At 25.9% G+C, this 19,869-nt stretch overlaps 1 long non-coding RNA gene across 2 annotated transcripts in view; it reads right to left on the reverse strand.

Annotated features, from left to right (window-relative positions):
* Nucleotides 1-4,260: 4,260 nt before the first annotated feature.
* Nucleotides 4,261-19,869, reverse strand: part of LOC119607542 — a 120,617-nt gene continuing 105,008 nt past the window's right edge. Inside the window, exons 3-6 of one of the 2 annotated variants that reach the window (XR_005231733.1) lie at nucleotides 13,456-13,572; nucleotides 7,731-7,854; nucleotides 4,849-4,971; nucleotides 4,261-4,697 (exon numbers count right to left, since the gene is read on the reverse strand). This is a non-coding gene — a long non-coding RNA (uncharacterized LOC119607542). Of the gene's footprint in view, nucleotides 4,972-7,730; nucleotides 7,855-13,455; nucleotides 13,573-19,869 lie in introns of both variants that reach the window. The other variant, XR_005231732.1, reaches the window with a different exon arrangement.

A 19,869-nucleotide genomic window follows, 5' to 3' on the forward strand; every position in this document is an offset into this window, starting at 1 on the left:
TATGTTTCCCTAATCATAAATGTCTCACAAAAGTTTATGTTGCATGCCTCATGCTAACCAAAAACAACCAGTGTTAAGCTAAAGCAAAAAAGAACTACATTACTGTTTGTTGCAGCCCCAAAAAGTGCTTCAATTGTTTTAACAAGATTATTTCGCGCTAAATAATCAATGTTCCATGATGAAGTTGATGATGGTGCAACAACGACGAAATATGTTATTACTTCTTCTTACTCAAGAACTAAGCATATTTTATTCTAGTTGGCAAATAATACATTAATACATAGATGCAAAATCTCTGCCACATGTCAATATTAGTTTAGATTTTATGTGTATTCATTCAACTGTTTGTGGCTGCAACATGCCATAAATTCTTTCCAAGATATTCACAAGGTATTTATATGTGTAATACTCCACTAGACTCTGCAAGTGCGTAATTCGTGTTATCTAGTAGTTTTGTAGCCTCAGTGTGTTAAACATTTCCTTAATTATATTGTTTTTGTAGTTGTTATTTCAATTCATGCATAAATAACATTACAACCTAAACAAATACCATATTTTCTTTAGTTTTTTTGTTTTGCTGTTCTACTAGTTGTATTTATTATAAGAATATTTCGAGGCAACGACATTAAAAAAATCTTAATTTTTATAGTTTTCATAATCGTTCGTATAAGATTGTCTAATTATAATTATTATCCTCAAGTTCCTCAAAATATTTCTGTACAACAGCAAATAATTTTTGCTGTTTGATTCATAACTCATTAATATTGATAAGAATGAGGAGTTATTTAATTATATGACACCTTATACACCAGGCTTCATACTCCTGAAATAACAATTGAAGCAAACCAAAAAAATACTTACTTATTTTACCATGTCTTAGATAAAAGTCGATTTTTGAAAAGTACTTTCAGAAATAAAGTTTTTGAAATTTTATCATACTAATAACATTTTTATTTTAACATTATAGAAAAATGTCGTCAAAAAGGGTTTTTAAATTGAAGACAGTTCTCGCGTAAAAAGTGTCTTCATATAGAAGAGAGTTTTCGCGTAGAGTGTCTTCATATTGAAGACTGTTTTCGTATAGAAAAGTGTCCTCACACTGAAAATTTCGTATAGAAAGTTGTATTTTTCTTCAATATGAAGACACTTTTCTATAGGCAGTTTTCGTATAGAAAAGTTTCTTCATATTGAAGACTGTTTTCGTATAGAAAAGTGTCTTCATATTGAAGAAAAGTATCTTCATATTGAAGACTGCTTTCGTCTAGAAAAGTGTCTTCATATTGAAGGCAGTTTTTGTATAGAAAAGTGTCTTCATATTGAAGAAAAGTATCTTCATATTGAAGGAAAGCATCTTCATATTGAAGACTATTTTCGTATAGAAAAGTGTCTTCATATTGAAGGCAGTTTTCATATAGAAAAGAGTCTTCATATTAAAGGCAGTTTTCGTATAGAAAAGTGTCTTCATATTGAAGGCAGTTTTCGTATTGAAAAGTGTCTTCATATTGAAGGTAGTTTTCGTATAGAAAACTGTCTTCATATTAAAGGCAGTTTTCGTATAGAAAATTGTCTTCATATTGAAAGTAGTTTTCGGATAGAAAAGTGTCTTCATATAGAAGACAGTTTTCATATAGATAAGTGTCTTCATATAGAAGACAGTTGCCGTACGGAAGAGTGTCTTCATATAGATGACAGTTTTCGTACAGAAAAGAGTCTTCATATAGAAGACAGTTCTCATACAGAAAAGTGTCTGTATATAGAAGACAGTATTCGTATAGAAAAGAGTCTTTATACTGAAGACAGTTTTCGTGTAGAAAAGTGTCTTCATATAGAATACAGTTTTCATATAGAAAAGTGTCTTCATATAGAAGACAGTTTTCATATAGAAAAGTGTCTTCATATAGAAGACAGTTTTCATATAGAAAAGTGTCTTCATATAGAAGACAGTTTTCATTTAGATAAGTGTCTTCATATAGAAGCAGTTTTCGTACAGAAAAGTGTCTTCATATAGAAGACAGTTTTCGTATAGAAAAGTGTCTTCATATAGAAGACAGTTTTCGTATAGAAAAAGTGTACGATCATCTTTAGAAAATAGTTTTGATTAGATTCAGCAGAGCAGAATATAACATTATTATTTATTTGTTATGGTCTAGCTATTTATTATTAATTATTTTTTATTAATTTTTATTATTAATTATTTCTGTGAAATCCATCCACATACTATTGGTAAATGAATTTTCATCTATGTAATTTCAGAATTTCCAAAATGTACTACTGGTGAAGTGAAGATTGTAGTCAGCCCTCTAATGAAGCATTAACAATTAAGATGGTAACAGTTTAAGGATACAATTAAGTTTGTATATATAAATATATAGAGAGTTAATTAAATATGAAATTATTTGCTTTGATATTTATTAAGAAATGTATTTACCCCTTTTAATTATTAAAGATTGTATATAATACACTCTCTTATTGAAAAAAAATATTTGTTTCTCTCCATAAAATGTATAAAAAGTGCCAGTCAGAAAGTAGAAATTGTTGTATACAGTTGTTACATATTTATCTACATACACATTTATTTACCATTTCTTTACTTATCGATGTATGTACATATTTATTTACCACTTTGCTTTTTATTATTTATTACTTTACAAACAAATTATGTACAGAAAATGTATTTAAAAAGCTTTTTATATATACATATATATTCTAATTTTATTACATCTTTATTGTTTTTTTATTTATATGACTTTTATATTAACTATGTATACTTGCTACTTATTTACTTTATTTATACATACGGCTGAATTTTTGTGTTAAAATGCATGAACTTTGAAAAACTATCAGGCTCACAGAAACTTTGTCTCCAAATCAAAACAAATGTTTTAAATATGAAAAGATCTTATTTTTTTATTTCCTTTTCTTTAAGCATAAATAAAAATACATACAAACAAAATAAGAATAATAATTAAAAATATATAAGAAATAAAAATATTACGGAATAAAACCAAAAATATGTAATATTTTATTTAAACTTTTTGATTATACCAAGGAAACAGAAAGGTAAGTAGGCAGAATTCTTGGCATGTATTCATATATATTTTGCAAGCTTTTGTAGGAAAAGAAGAACATTTTAAAACCCACCATTAATACTAGGAGAACAGAAAATATAGAAGGAGCCTCTTTGTTATAATTTATAATACATTAAATATGTGTGTGTTAGTTATATACTTAACATATACATAAGTAAATAAATATCAAAAGAAAACTAAAATAAAAATGATAAAAAATATTAGGTGATTATAATATTCAGCAGGTGACTTTTTCCTTTGTCACACATAATAAATAAAACAAAAATTCAATAAATAGATTTTCCTTAAAATTGTTGCAAAAATACTAGGGAAACAGAAAATGTAGTTGGTAGTAAAATTAAAGAATTTTAATAAGAAATTTCATATCTGCAAAAGATCTTTAAAATAATAGGAACGCATAAATCTTAGTTAGCAAACTTTTTGCTTTACATTTCATATTGTTATTAACAATGTTGGCAACCCTAAACAAATCGTAATACGGTTTTCTTAAATTACATAAAAATACCAGGTTATCAGAAATTAGTGTAGGCAATCCATGGCAGAAAGTAATATTTTGTTCAACACATGAAATAAGGACTTTAATGTAACTTTTAAAATCAAGCAAAATAATAGGAGAACATAATATTTAATAAGAGGCGCTTTTTCATTATTTGTTTATTTTTTAATCTTCATTTGAAATGGAAAAAGAAGAACACTTAAAGAAAGGAAATTCTACCAGATGCTCATAATTTTTAGCATGCAGCCTTTTCTTATTTTAGATTTTGTTTTACACAATTTTTATAGCGCAATTATGTAAAAACAACGTATTTATGTAAATTTGGGAAAAAACACCAGGAGATCAAAAATCTAAGCAAGTAAATTAAGTAATTTTTTTGTTTTCTCCTTCCAATTTTTTTGTTAAATAACATGTTATATATTGATACCTACCAGGCTGTCAGCAAAACAATAGATGTAATGAAACAAGCATTTTTTATATGTTATGTTTTTGTTTATTACATATATTTATAAAAAATTAATATAACTTGTATGTATTTACTTAATTTTAATATATAACATACATATTTACATTATTTATTTATTTTATTTATTGCTAATTTTATTTTATTGTTCTTATTAAAATAATAACAATTTTAAATAAATATTATTAACAAATTTTGTTAAAATACCAGGTGCCCATATTAATCGAAAAGCATAATTAATAAAATGCTTTTTTATTTATTCCTAATTTTCATGCAAATACATAATAGAGAGGAAGTTTCGCTTACAAATATTCATGTATTAATAGGAGTTCAGAAATATTAGCATATAATCTTTTTGTTTTATTTATATTACATATAAGTTCATTGCACTCTATAACAGGTACAATCAATTATTTTAAAGTGATTGTGACATTATGATATTTATAACAAATGTTTTTAGTCAATTTTTAGTAATACATAAAAAATTAGTTGATCATAATATCAATTAATTCATATACATATATATAATCATTTATTTATTTATTTATCTACCTCCTTTTATTATAATTTTCATAGCTTTTCTCCTCTTCTATAAAATACGAATACCAGTCTATCAGAAATTTTAGCAAGAAAACACCGGAAGGGATAACTAAGAATTAGAATGAAAACAAACATAGTGCGTAAACATTAACAATAATAATAAAGCTTAAAAACAACAACACTTACAGTAAATATAATTTACATGTAACAGAAAGAGAACATTAACAATAATAATAAAGCTTAAAAACAACAACACTTACAGTAAATATAATTTACATGTAACAGAAAGAGATCATCTATCAATCCCGTTTTATTTTGTCACCAACAATTACAATGTAAAATTGTTCTACTTTAGTAAGTAGGTAACAGATGCACATAAATTTCTGTAAGTGAAAGAAAAAACAGAAAAATTTTATTATAACACACATGTAATTTCTGCTACAAAACTGATCCTTAATAAATACATGAATATGCATGTATGTAAATTTATTATTTTCCAAAAAAAAAAAAACGAAAACTAAATATGTACAACTATGAATTATTTTCGTAGACACAAAACACCCTACGAAAAGTATTTACTAATGCAACGTAGCTTTGCACCAACACTATGTAATTGGCTTAATATAAAACTCGGCTTGGCACAGAGCGCTAGATAAAATGAACACTATTATCAAAAGTTCTAATTTTAACTAAAGTGATAGTTGTCAATATTTGTACACTTTTTTCCTTCAAACCAGGACACAAAACCAGACTACAGAATAGACTATAGATTAGACTAAAGACTCGTCTATAGACTAGGCTATAGAATAGATTATAGACAAAACTATAGACTATAAATAGAGTAGACTATAGATTAGACTGTAAACCGGACTATAGACTGGACTATAGACTAGACTATAGACTAGACTATAGACTAGACTATAGACCAGACTATGGACTAGACTATAGACCAGACTATGGACTAAACTATAGACTAGACTATAGACTAGACTATAAACTAGACTATAGACTAGACTGAAGACTAAACTATAGACTAGACTATAGACTAGAATATAGAATAGACTAGACTATAGACCAGATTATAGACCAGACTATAGACCAAACTATAGACCAGTGCCTCGTTTCTGTAACTCTCGCATCGAGAAGTTTCTCGCATGAAACAGTGAAATTGAAGAAAAAACAATGTGAATTGAAACAAAATATCATTTCTCACATGCAAGTGTTTCTGTAAGAAAATTTTGTGAGAACTATCTGTCATTTATGTTTTTTGACTTAAGTTATTGGAAATTTGTGAGTAAAAGTGTTTCTGTAAGAAAATTTTGTGAGAAGTTTCTCACATGAACTGTCAAAAAAACTCATATTTTAAAACGGTGCGGAAAGGAAATTTTTAAGTAAATAAAATTTAATTTAAACATGAATTATATGAAACAATGAAAAATTAATGTTATATTTATAATTATTTAAAAATTAAAATAAATATTGTTCACTAATTTTTAGAAAATAGGAGGAATTTCGGATATACAGAAGCAAATGCTAAAAAAGTACGTGGACATAAACTTAGAATTTGCCAAGGGCAAATTTAGTGGGATAATTTTTCGAACAATTTTCATTTAATTTCTATATTTTTTGTTTATTTATTCTTCGTTTATAAATTTGTTCAGCAATTTTTGTTTTCTTCTTTTAATTTCTATGTTTTTGACAGCTGTTTTATTGGAAATTTCCAATAAAAACGTAATTCGTGCAGCCTCTTCTCACTTTAAGTTACAGAAACACTTTTTACTCACAAATCGAGAAACGATGGAATTTTTTGTTTCACACTTCTCGATGTGAGAACTTCTCACTCAAAGTTACAGAAACGGGGTACAGACTATAGACAAGACTATAGACTAAACTATAGACTAGATCATAATCTAGATCATAGACTATAGACTAGGCTATAAACTAGATTACAGGCTAAACTATAGACTAGACTGTAGATCAGGCAATAGACTAAACTATAGACTAGACTATAGACTGGACTATAGTCTAGATTACCTATAGACTAGACTGTAGACTAAACTATAGACTACACTATCGACTAGACTATAGACTAGATCATAGAGTAGACTATAGACTAGACTATAGACTAGAATATAGACTAGACTATAGACTAGACCATAGACTAGACTATAGACTAGAATATAAACTAGACTATAGACTAGACTATAGACTGGACTATAGACTAGACCATAGACTAGAATATAGACTAGACCATAGATTAGACTATAGACTAGACTATAGACTAGAATATAGACTAGACTATAGACTAGACCATAGACTAGACTATAGACTAAACTATAGACTAGACTATAGACTAGACTATAGACTGGAATATAGACTAGACTATAGACTAGACTGTAGACTAGACTGTAGACTAGACTATAGACTAGACTATAGACTAGACTATAAACTAAACAATAGACTAGACTATAGACTAGACTAAAGACTAGACTATAGATTAGACTATAGACTAGACTATAGACTAGGCTATAGACTATAGACTAGAATATAGTCTAGACTATAGACTAGACTATAGACCAGACTAGACTATAGACTAGGTTATAGACTAGACTATAGACTAGGTTATAGACTAGACTATAGACTAGACTATATAATAGACTTTATACTATACTATAGATTATACTATAGACTATACAATAGATTATACTATAGGCTAGACTATAGATTAGAATATAGACTAGACTATACATTAGAGTATAGACTAGACTATAGATTAGACTAAAGACTAGACTACACTATAGACAAGACTATACACTAGACTGAAACTGAAAATATTTTATATTAAATCTAACATTTTAAAATAATATTTTTTAAATAAATTATGGCACAGCTGAACAAAAAATATTGCTTGTTTTATATTAAGAGTTTTTTTCTGATTTTATAAATAACAATATAAGTTGCCAATTCTATTTATTTCATTCATACTTTTTGTCGATTTTCTCTTCGTTTACCAAATCAAATACCAGTCGATCAGAAATTTCAATAAGCGAAATAATAAAAGAGGATGATCAAATATTAAACTAAATTTACATAGTTCATAAATAAATATTATCAAAAATAATGCGTAAAAAACAACACTTACGATAAACATATGCATGTATTTCTTTTGGTTTGTATGGGGAAGAAAAGAAAGAAGGACAAGCAATCAACAATCATGTTTTATTTTGTCATCAAAAAAGAAGTAAATACCAGGAAGGAATAAATTTCTGCAAAAAAAAGAAAGAAGGAAAAATAAAATACATACATACATACATATGCAAGTATCAAGCCTATCTTAGCTAAAAGCATAGAAAATAAAAAAAAAAAAACACAAGAAAAATTAAAAACACTTATGTAGGTATTACATATCTACATATTTATATTTATGTACGAAGAATTATTTTCCAATACACAGTTCACCCTACCAAAAGTATTTAGGACCGGATCAGAGGTTTGTACTTACTATGTATGTACGGTACCGCTGTAATACTAGACATATGTAATTACTTATTTTACTTTATAATTTGTATAACTTTTTCAATTTAAAAGTGTAACTGTTGCTGAAGAACGTTTAGCACTTCAATTATTATAATGTTCAAAGATTACAGCAACTCCAACACTTTTTGTAAAAAACACTCTCTCTGAATAATTGTTCTCACTTATTCAACTTTTTTTATTTAACTTATTTTATTGCTTTTGTCCAACAAATACTTACAGGTTACTGTTCGTTGTTTTTACATCATAACTTCTCCTTGTTTAAGCGGAGAGTTTTTAAAATCAAAGCTCCGCTTTATGTATTATATTCTCTATTGTAATTGTTGTGTGTACTTCATACATACATGTTTGTTTTTGTCCTGTATATTTTCAAATATATTTGTTTACATTTTATTTTCTTATTGTATTCTGTGTTTTTTTTCGCTATAATCAATAATAAGTATCGTTTATGTGAATATTTACAATATTTTTTCCAGTTTTACCAAAATTAAAAGAAAAACATTTTTAAGGATTTCTGCTATAAAATGTTAAACTGGTTAAACTAGTAGTTATTCTTGCAGTTAAGACAATTTTTGTCTGAGAACTGTCAATATATCTTAAAGTTAAAAAATAACAAGACATTGTGAAAATGGGGGTTAAAGTATTGATTTTTTTATACATTTTTTTCTGAATCACTTTACGATTTTATATATAGTCTATAGTCTAGTCTATAGTCTAGTCTATAGTCTAGTCTATAGTCTAATCTATAGTCTAGTCTATAGTCTAGTCTATAGTCTAATCTATAGTCTAGTCTATAGTCTAGTCTATAGTCTCTAGTCTAATCTATAGTCTAGTCTATAGTCTAGTCTATAGTCTAATCTATAGTCTAGTCTATAGTCTAGTCTATAGTCTAGTCTAGTAGTCTAGTCTATAGTCTAGTCTATAGTCTAGTCTATAGTCTAGTCTATAGTCTAGTCTATAGTCTAGTCTATAGTCTAGTCTATAGTCTAGTCTATAGTCTAGTCTATAGTCTAGTCTATAGTCTAGTCTATAGTCTAGTCTATAGTCTAGTCTATAGTCTAGTCTATAGTCTAGTCTATAGTCTAGTCTATAGTCTAGTCTAGTCTATAGTCTAGTCTATAGTCTAGTTATAGTCTAGTCTATAGTCTAGTCTATAGTCTAGTCTATAGTCTAGTCTATAGTCTAGTCTATCGTCTAGTCTATAGTCTAGTCTATAGTCTAGCTATAGTCTAGTCTATAGTCTAGTCTATAGTCTAGTCTATAGTCTAGTCTATAGTCTAGTCTATAGTCTAGTCTATAGTCTAGTCTATAGTCCTAGTCTATAGTCTAGTCTATAGTCTAGTCTATAGTCTAGTCTATGTCTAGGCCTTCTATAGTCTAGTCTATAGTCTAGTCTATAGTCTAGTCTATAGTCTAGTCTATAGTCTAGTCTATAGTCTAGTCTATAGTCTAGTCTATAGTCTAGTCTATAGTCTAGTCATGTCTAGTCTATAGTCTAGTCTATAGTCTAGTCTATAGTCTAGTCTATAGTCTAGTCTATAGTCTAGTCGATAGTCTAGTCTATATCTAGTCTATAGTCTAGTCTATAGTCTAGTCTAGTCTATAGTCTAGTCTATAGTCTAGTTCTATAGTCTAGTCTATAGTCTAGTCTATAGTCTATGTCTCTAGTCTAGTCTTTATAGTCTAGTTATAGTCTAGTCTATAGTCTAGTCTAAGTCTAGTCTATAGTCTAGTCTATAGTCTAGTCTATAGTCTAGTCTATAGTCTAGTCTATAGTCGTCTATAGTCTAGTCTATAGTCTAGTCTATAGTCTAGTCTATAGTCTAGTCTATAGTCTAGTCTATAGTCTAGTCTATAGTCTAGTCTATAGTCTAGTCTATAGTCTAGTCTATAGTCTAGTCTATAGTCTAGTCTATAGTCTAGTCTATAGTCTAGTCTATAGTCTAGTCTATAGTCTAGTCTATAGTCTAGTCTATAGTCTAGTCTATAGTCTAGTCCATAGTCTAGTCTATAGTCTAGTCTATAGTCTAGTCTATAGTCTAGTCTATAGTTTAGTCTATAGTCTAGTCTATAGTCTAGTCTATAGTCTAGTCTATAGTCTAGTCTATAGTCTAGTCTATAGTCTAGTCTATAGTCTAGTCTATAGTCTAGTCTATAGTCTAGTCTATAGTCTAGTCTATAGTCTAGTCTATAGTCTAGTCTATAGTCTAGTCTATAGTCTATAGTCCTATAGTCTAGTCTATAGTCTAGCTCTAGTCTATAGTTCTATTAGTCTAGTCTATAGTCTATAGGTTCTATAGTCTATAGTCTATAGTCTAGTCTATAGTCTAGTCTATAGTCTAGTCTATAGTCTAGTCTATAGTCTAGTCTATAGTCTAGTCTATAGTCTAGTCTATAGTCTAGTCTATAGTCTAGTCTATAGTCTAGTCTATAGTCTAGTCTATAGTCTAGTCCTATAGTCTAGTCCTATAGTCTAGTCTATATAGTCTACTAGTCTATATCTAGTCTATAGTCTAGTCTATGTACAAAGTCTAGTCTATAGTCTAGTCTATAGTCTAGTCTATAGTCTAGTCTATAGTCTAGTCTATATTAGTCTATAGTCAGTCTATAGTCTAGTCTATAGTCTAGTCTATAGTCTAGTCTATAGTCTAGTCTATAGTCTAGTCTATAGTCTAGTCTATAGTCCTAGTCTATAGTCTAGTCCTATAGGTCTAGTCTATAGTCTGTCTATAGTCGCTAGGCTAGTCTATAGTCTAGTCTATAGTCTAGTCTATAGTCTAGTCCTATAGTCTAGGTCTATAGTCTAGTCTATAGTCTAGTCTATAGTCTAGTCTATAGTCTAGTCTATAGTCTACTCTATAGTCTAGTCTATAGTCTAGTCTATAGTCTAGTCTATAGTCTAGTCTATAGTCTAGTCTATAGTCTAGTCTATAGTCTATCTATAGTCTAGTCTATAGTCTAGTCTATAGTCTAGTCTATAGTCTAGTCTATAGTCTAGTCTATAGTCTAGTCTATAGTCTAGTCTATAGTCTACTCTATAGTCTAGTCTATAGTCTAGTCTATAGTCTAGTCTATAGTCTAGTCTATAGTCTAGTCTATAGTCTAGTCTATAGTCTAGTCTATAGTCTAGTCTATAGTCTAGTCTATAGTCTAGTCTATAGTCTAGTCTATAGTCTAGTCTATAGTCTACTCTATAGTCTAGTCTATAGTCTAGTCTATAGTCTAGTCTATAGTCTAGTCTATAGTCTAGTCTATAGTCTAGTCTATAGTCTAGTCTATAGTCTAGTCTATAGTCTAGTCTATAGTCCTAGTCTATAGTCTAGTCTATAGTCTAGTCTATAGTCTAGTCTATAGTCTAGTCTATAGTCTAGTCTATAGTCTAGTCTATAGTCTAGTCTATAGTCTAGTCTATAGTCTAGTCTATAGTCTAGTCTATAGTCTAGTCTATAGTCTAGTCTATAGTCTAGTCTATAGTCTAGTCTATGTCTAGTCTATAGTCCTAGTCTATAGTCTAGTCTATAGTCTAGTCTATAGTCTAGTCTATACAGTCTATAGTCTAGTCTATAAGTCTAGTCTTAGTCTAGTCTATAGTCTAGTCTATAGTCTAGTCTATAGTCTAGTCTATAGTCTAGTCTATAGTCTAGTCTATAGTCTAGTCTATAGTCTAGTCTATAGTCTAGTCTATAGTCTAGTCTATAGTCTAGTCTATAGTCTAGTCTATAGTCTAGTCTATAGTCTAGTCTATAGTCTAGTCTATAGTCTAGTCTATAGTCTAGTTATAGTCTAGTCTATATTCTAGTCTAAGTCTAGTCTATAGTCTAGTATAGTCTACTCTATAGTCTAGTCTATATGACAAAAGTCTAGTCTATAGTCTAGTCTATAGTCTAGTCTATAGTCTAGTCTATAGTCTAGTCTATAGTCTGGTCTATAGTCTAGTCTATAGTCTAGTCTATAGTCTAGTCTATAGTCTAGTCTATAGTCTAGTCTATAGTCTAGTCTATAGTCTAGTCTATAGTCTAGTCTATAGTCTAGTCTATAGTCTAGTCTATAGTCTAGTCTATAGTCTAGTCTATAGTCTAGTCTATAGTCTAGTCTATAGTCTAGTCTATAGTCTAGTCTATTGTCTAGTCTATAGTCTAGTCTATAGTCTAGTCTATAGTCTAGTCTATAGTCTAGTCTATAGTCTAGTCTATAGTCTAGTCTATAGTCTAGTCTATAGTCTAGTCTATAGTCTAGTCTATAATCTAGTCTATAGTCTAGTCTATAGTCTAGTCTATAGTCTAGTCTATAGTCTAGTCTATAGTCTAGTCTATAGTCTACTCTATAGTCTAGTCTATATGACAAAAGTCTAGTCTATAGTCTAGTCTATAGTCTAGTCTATAGTCTAGTCTATAGTCTAGTCTATAGTCTAGTCTATAGTCTGGTCTATAGTCTAGTCTATAGTCTGGTCTATAGTCTAGTCTATAGTCTAGTCTATAGTCTAGTCTATAGTCTAGTCTATAGTCTAGTCTATAGTCTAGTCTATAGTCTAGTCTATAGTCTAGTCTATAGTCTAGTCTATAGTCTAGTCTATAGTCTAGTCTATAGTCTAGTCTATAGTCTAGTCTATAGTCTAGTCTATAGTCTAGTCTATAGTCTAGTCTATAGTCTAGTCTATAGTCTAGTCTATAGTCTAGTCTATAGTCTAGTCTATAGTCTAGTCTATAGTCTAGTCTATAGTCTAGTCTATAGTCTAGTCTATAGTCTAGTCTATAGTCTAGTCTATAGTCTAGTCTATAGTCTAGTCTATAGTCTAGTCTATAGTCTAGTCTATAGTCTATTCTATAGTCTAGTCTATAGTCTATTCTAGTCTAGTCTAGTCTAGTCTATAGTCTAGTCTATAGTCTATTCTATAGTCTAGTCCATAGTCTAGTTTATAGTCTAATTTAAAGACTAGCCAATAGTCTAGTCTATACTTGACTATAGACTAAACTATGGAACTAGAAGGAACATCTAAAAAAAGTTAAATAAGTACCAATTTTTACAAAAATTTAAATTAAAAACTAATATTAAATAAATAATATTTTTAAAACACACTATGGTAAGGAACATCCGAATAAATAAATAAAAATTGCATGTTTTTTATTATTTCTGTTTTTATTAATTAATCAATAAATTTATTTTATAACAACAACAAACACCTTTTTTTCTCTTCGTTTACCAAATGCAAATACCAACTGATCAGAAATTTTAATAAGCAAAATAATAAAAAAAGAAAGATCAACAAATATACTTAAATACATAATATAAACATAAGTTCATAAATATTATCAAAAATAATGCATAAGACTTACAGTTCATGTATTTCTTTTGGTTGGTACGTAGAAGAAGAGAAAGAAGGACAAGCAGTCAATAATCATGTTTTATTTTGTCATCAAAAAAAGAAGTAAATACCAGGAAGGAATAAATTTCTGCAAGAAAAAGAAAGAAGCAACATTAAAATATGTACGAATATGCAAGTTTTCTTTTCAAGCTTATTTTAGCTAAAAGCATAGAAAATAAAAAAAAAAAACACAATAACATTTAAAACCCTTATGCCCGTATATACTATAAGTATATATTTATGTATGAAGAATTATTTTTCAATACACAATTCACCCTACCAAAAGTATTTAGGACCAGGTCAGAAGTTTGTACTTATGTATGTACGGTACTGCTGTAATGTGGTTGTTATAACTAGACATTATTATTTATTATTTTTTATATATTTTGAATAATTTTTTTAAGTTAAATGTGTAACTGTTGCAGAAGAACGTTTATAATTGCAATCAGTACAAAGATTACAGCAACTCTAATAATACCTACATAATTGCATTCACTTTTTGTAATTATAAATCTTATATTGAAAAAAAAACACTCTCTCTCTGAATAATTTTTCTCCCTTATTTAAATTTGTTTATTCCTTTTGTCCTAAAATATTTACTATACGTTGTCTTAAGATCAAAACTTCTCCTTGTTGTAGTGTTGTTATATTTTACATTTCGAGCTTTGTTTTTATATTTCCATTTACTTGTTTAAGCGGAGAGATTTAAAAAAAACAAAGCTCCGCTTATGTATTATTCTCTCTTGTAATTGTTGTGTGTACTTTATACATACATGTTTCTTTTTGTCCTGTATGTTTTCAAATATATTTGTTTACATTTTATTTTCTTATTGTAATTTGGTTGTTTTTTTTCGCAGTAATCAATGATAAGTACCGTTTATGTGAATATTTACAATATCATTTCCAGTTTTACCAAAATTATAAGAAATTAATTCTTTTAAGGATTTTTGCTATAATTTTTGTTAGTTAGAAAATCGTGAAAAAACTTTATTTTATAAAATGATTGATGATTTTTTTATACAAATTTTTTATAAAACTATGAATTTTTTGTTATTTGTTTATTTTATAAGAACTATTAAATTATAAGAACTATTATATTAATTCCTTCTTTATCATGTTTTTTTCATAAATTTTTATTTTATAGAAAATGTTCAATAAAACTTCTTTTTTTTTAATTTGAATCTACAGGTTTCCTTTGTATTCACTAAATTTACGTTTTACATTAAATTTTGAATAAAATTTACTTTTTTAATTTTTAAAAAAGTTTTATATTTTTTTTTAATAAAAATTATTGATACATTTCCTTTTTTATAGAAAATTTTCGACAAAGTTTATCTTTTTTGGAAAATATTCGATAACTTTATAGAAATTTACGTTTTTATAGAAAATTTTGGATAAATTTAATTTTATTTTTAGAAAATTATGGAATATTTTTTTTTATGAAATCTTTATTTTTAAAGAAAATTCTTAAAATTATTTTTGTTGAAAATTCGAGAAATTTTATTATTATAGAAAATTTTCGTTTTTTATAAAAACTTTCGATAAATTTTCTTTTTTATAGAAAATTTTCGATTAATTTTCTTGTTTGATAAAAAAAATTTCGATCAATTTTCTTTTTTGATAAAAAATTTATGAAAAATTTTCTTTTTTGATAGAATCTTTTCTATAAATTTTTTTACAGAAGTTTTCGATGAATTTTATTTTTTTAAAGAAAATTTTCGATAAATTTTCTTTTTTTATAGAAAATTTTCGATCAATTTTCTTTTTTATAAAAATTTTTCAAGAAATTTCCTTTTTTTATAAAAATTTTCGATAAATTTCCTCTTTTGATAAAAACTTGTAGATCAATTTTCTTTTTTGATAAGAAATTTACTATAAATTTGCTTTTTTGATAGAATTTTCTTTTTTACGGAAATTTTCGATGAATTTTCTTTTTTTTATTGAAAATTTTCGATAAATTTTCTTTTTTTATAAAAAATTTTCAATCGATTTTCTTTTTTATATAAAATTTTCCATAATTTTTGATAGAATATTTTCAATAGATTTTTTTTTCCTTGTAGAAAATTTTAAGAACTTTTCTTCTTTTATGAAAATTTTCGATAAATTTTCTTTTTTGATAAAAAAAATTTCGATAATTTTTATTTTATAGAAAATTTTAAAAAAAATTTAGATGAATTTTCATCTTTTATTGAAAATTTTTTCTTTTTTTATAAAAAATTTTCAATCGATTTTGATTTTTATATAAAATTTTCGAGAACTTTTCTTTTGAATATTTTCAATAGATTTTTTTCTTGTAAAAAAATTTTAAGAGATTTCCTTCTTTTGTAGAAAATTTGGATAAATTTTCTTCTTTTATGGAAATTTTCGATAAATTTTCTTTTTTGATAAAAAATTTTAGATAATTTATAATTTATAGAAAATTTTTGAAAAATTTTCTTTTATGATGTAATCTTTTCTATTTTTTTATAGAAAATTTTCTTTTTTTTCAATTTTCGATTAATTTTTTTTACAAAAATATAGAAAACTTTCATAAAATTTTTTTATAGAAAATTTCGTTTTTTCTTTTTTGATAAATTTTCTTTTTTATAGAAAGTTGTTGATGAATTTTCTTCTTTTATTGAAAATTTTCGATCAATTTTCTTTTTTATAGAAAATTTTCGTTCAATTTTCTTTTTCTATAAAAAATTTTCAATCGATTTTCATTTTTATATAAAATTTTCGATAACTTTTTTTTGATAGAACATTTTCAATGGATATTTTTTCTTGTAGAACATTTTCAAGAGATTTTCTTCTTTTGTAGAAAATTTCGATAAATTTTTTTCTTTTATGGAAATTTTCGATAAATTTTATTTTTTTTTTAAATTTTTGATAATTTTTATTTCATAGAAAATTTTTGGATTTTTTTTTTTTTTTTTATAATAGAATCTTTTCTATTTTTTTATGAAAATTTTCTTTTTTTTAATTTTCGATAAATTTTCTTTTTTTACAAAAATATAGAAAATTTTCTATAAATTTTTTTTTATAGAAAAATTTTATTTTTTGTACAAAAATTTCGATAAATTTCTTTTTTTAAAGAAAATTTTCATTAAATTTTCTTTATTTTAAGAAAATTTTCATTAAATTTTCTTTATTTTAAGAAATTTTTCATTAAATTTTCTTTTTTTATATAATATTTTCGATTAATTTCCTTTTTTGTGGAAAATTTTCGATAATTTTTTATTTTTTAGAGAAAATTTTCGATAAATTTTCTTTTTTTATATAAAATTTTCTATAAATTTTCTTTTTTGATAGAAAATTTTCGATAAATTTCTTTTTTGATAGAAAATTTTCGATAAGTTTCTTTTTTGATAGAAAATTTTCGATAAAATTTATTTTTTTATAGAAAATTTTTGATAAATTTTCTTTTTTAAAGAAAATGTTCCATAAATTTTCTTTTTTTATTTAATTTTTAAAAATTTTCGATAAATTTTCTTTTTTGATAGAAAATTTTCGATAATTTTTTTTTTTTTATAGAAAATTTTTGATAAATTTTCTTTTTAAATAGAAAATGTTTGATAACTTTTTTTTTTTAATAAAAAAAATTTTCAATAAAGTTTTTATATAAAATGCTAAAGCTTTCTTTTTTATAGAAAATTTTCTTTTTATAGACAACATTTTTTGGATAGAAAATTATCGATTTTCTATCTATAGACAAATTTTCGATTATTTTTCTAGTATATTTCAATTTAATTTTAGTAAGAGTTTTCAATTAGTTGATTAGGGTTTATATAGAGTACTGTATTGTTTTCAACAACCAACTGATGTAAATGTCGCAATAGCAAATAAAATTTCGGTATAAATTCTACAAAAAATCCAAATTTTAAATAAAACATTAAGAAGCATCCATCCTCTGGAATTAAAATTCAACCACAAAATTACAAAACAATCGCCAAACAAAAGAAATGGAAATAATTATTAAACAATAATGGAACAGAAAAAAAAAAAAAAAATAATAAGGAGGACTTAATGAAAACATGTGTGTTCAACTGTGCCATCATTTACAGAAAAATGACCGCCAAACAAATTTCACTCACATTGACGCTATAAATTATAATACTTGGACTGGTTGAGGAGTGTTTTACGTTGTGGCCTTTCTTACAAAATAAATAAAGCATTTCAAAAGAAAATCAGTTATGGTTTCAACTGTGTCTGGTCATTTGGTCGGGTTTTATATAAATATGTATATGGACCAACAGCAGTCGTATTGGTTGTTGTTTTTGTTTTCCGCTTTTGTCTTTTTAGCCCTTTTATAATTCAAATGTAGAATGTCGTCGATTTGGTGGTTATTTCTTCAATGAATTTTGTTTCTTTAAATATTATATATTATGAGTGTGTAAATCTGAAAGAGTTTGTAGAACATTATTATTTTGTTTTGAATGAAAAGAAGGGGCGCTTCTTTCCGTTTTTCATAAATTTAAATTATTAATTTTTATGCTTTTATTTTTGTGTGAGTATTGTTATGTAGATGATTATTGGATGCTGGAAATTCAAATAAAAATGAAACATTTATGAATGAATACAATTTACTGAAGATGGTGATGATGGTACCCACAATCATCAGCACAGCTCCCTATGAAATAACCAAAACCACTATTATCATCAATTTGTTTTACTACATATTAGACTGACTGTACGATGATGAATCTGGCGACCAAGATGATTGTGTCGTTTTTTGTTAGAGCTGCTGCCTAAAGATGTTCTTTTTTTCTCCTCAATTTATATTATATTTTGGCTTATACACTTATTATTCATACAAATATACATAGATTTTTTGTTAAAAAAAGCAATTTGGGGGATTTATTAACGTTTTTTTTCATTTCTTTAATTTGTGTTGGACAACAGCGGCCTAAGATCAAAAAAACCTTGAACGGAAATTGGAAAATTATAATCGAATGTTTTTTTTTTATTCAAACACATATATTTTCAAATTTTGTTGTGTTTAGTAGTTGTTTTTTTTTTCGTCTAAATATCACAAAAGACAACTTTTTTTGAATTATGTCCATAATGAGTGCGTTTTATAATTATTTTTGATTGTGTGGTTTGGTTTCGGTTTAGCAGGAAGCACCTATTTCTTTTCAAATTTTTATACATTTGTTGTTTTTATATTCTTTTTTAGTTTTTGAGCCCCCATTATATAATTTGCATTTCAAATTGTTGTGTTGGGAGATTTTTTGCGTTAATTTTAATGTTATTAACTTTTTTGTATCAACATTTAATTATGTATAACAAATTATCTAAATCGATATGTTACGGTTAGAAAAAAATTACTGACAAACTTCGACACACAAACAGATATTATTGGATAAAGTCAATAGAGTATAAATACGTCTGGAGGTTTTTGTTGGTATTGGAAATTGTATAAAAAAGGGTTTTTATATCCGGCACGCACAATTTCAAAAACCGTTTTGTTAATTTTTAGTTATAAAATTGAAAATTGAGGTAAACTAACATATAAGTGACAATTAAGTCAAAGTTATAATTTAATAATATTTAACAACATGCTGATGTATTTAACAATCAAAATCGTTAGATTTAAACCAATCTCTTCGATAAAACATACTTAAGTCTAAATAAAACATGTTGGGTCAATATACAATTGTCCGTCTGTCTGAAAATGTAATATTTATTTATAAAAAAAATAATTTTTTGGAAAATTTAAAAAAAATAAATAAATAAATAAATTTACCGTAATTGTTCTATTAAAAAATATTATTAAAAATTTCTATAAAAAAGAAAATTTATCTACATTTTCTATAAAAATAAACATTTATCAAAAATGTTCTATAAAATAAGAGAGTTAATCAAAAATTTTCTATAAAAGAAGAAAATTTATCGAAAATTTCTATAAAAGAATTTATCAAAAATTTTCTATAAAAGAAAAAAATGTATCAAAAATTTTCTGTAAAAGAAGAATTTTTAACAAAAATTTTCTATAAAAGAAGAAAATTAATAGAAAATTTTCTATAAAAGAAGAAAATTTATAGAAAATTTTCTATAAATGAAAAAAATTTATCGAAAATTTTCTATTAAGAAAGAAAATTTATCGAAAAATTTTTATAAAAGAACTAAATTTCTGGAAAATTTTCTATAAAAGAAGAAAATTTATCGAAAATTTTCTATAAAAGAAGAAAATTCATCGAGAATTGTCTATCAAAGAATAAAATTTATCAAAACTTTTCTATAAAAGAAGAAATTTTATCGAAAATTTTCTATAAAAGAAGAAAATTTATCGAAAATTGTCTATAAAAGAAGAAAATTTATCGAAAATTTTCTGTAAAAGAAGAAAATTATTCGAAAATTTTCTATAAAAGAAAAAAATATATCGAAAATTTTCTATAAAAGAAGA

This window comes from Lucilia sericata, unplaced genomic scaffold (genome assembly GCF_015586225.1).
Source record: "Lucilia sericata isolate MDLA Ls3-8-SP2 unplaced genomic scaffold, ASM1558622v1 Contig000705F_arrow, whole genome shotgun sequence".
NCBI lineage: Eukaryota > Metazoa > Arthropoda > Insecta > Diptera > Calliphoridae > Lucilia > Lucilia sericata.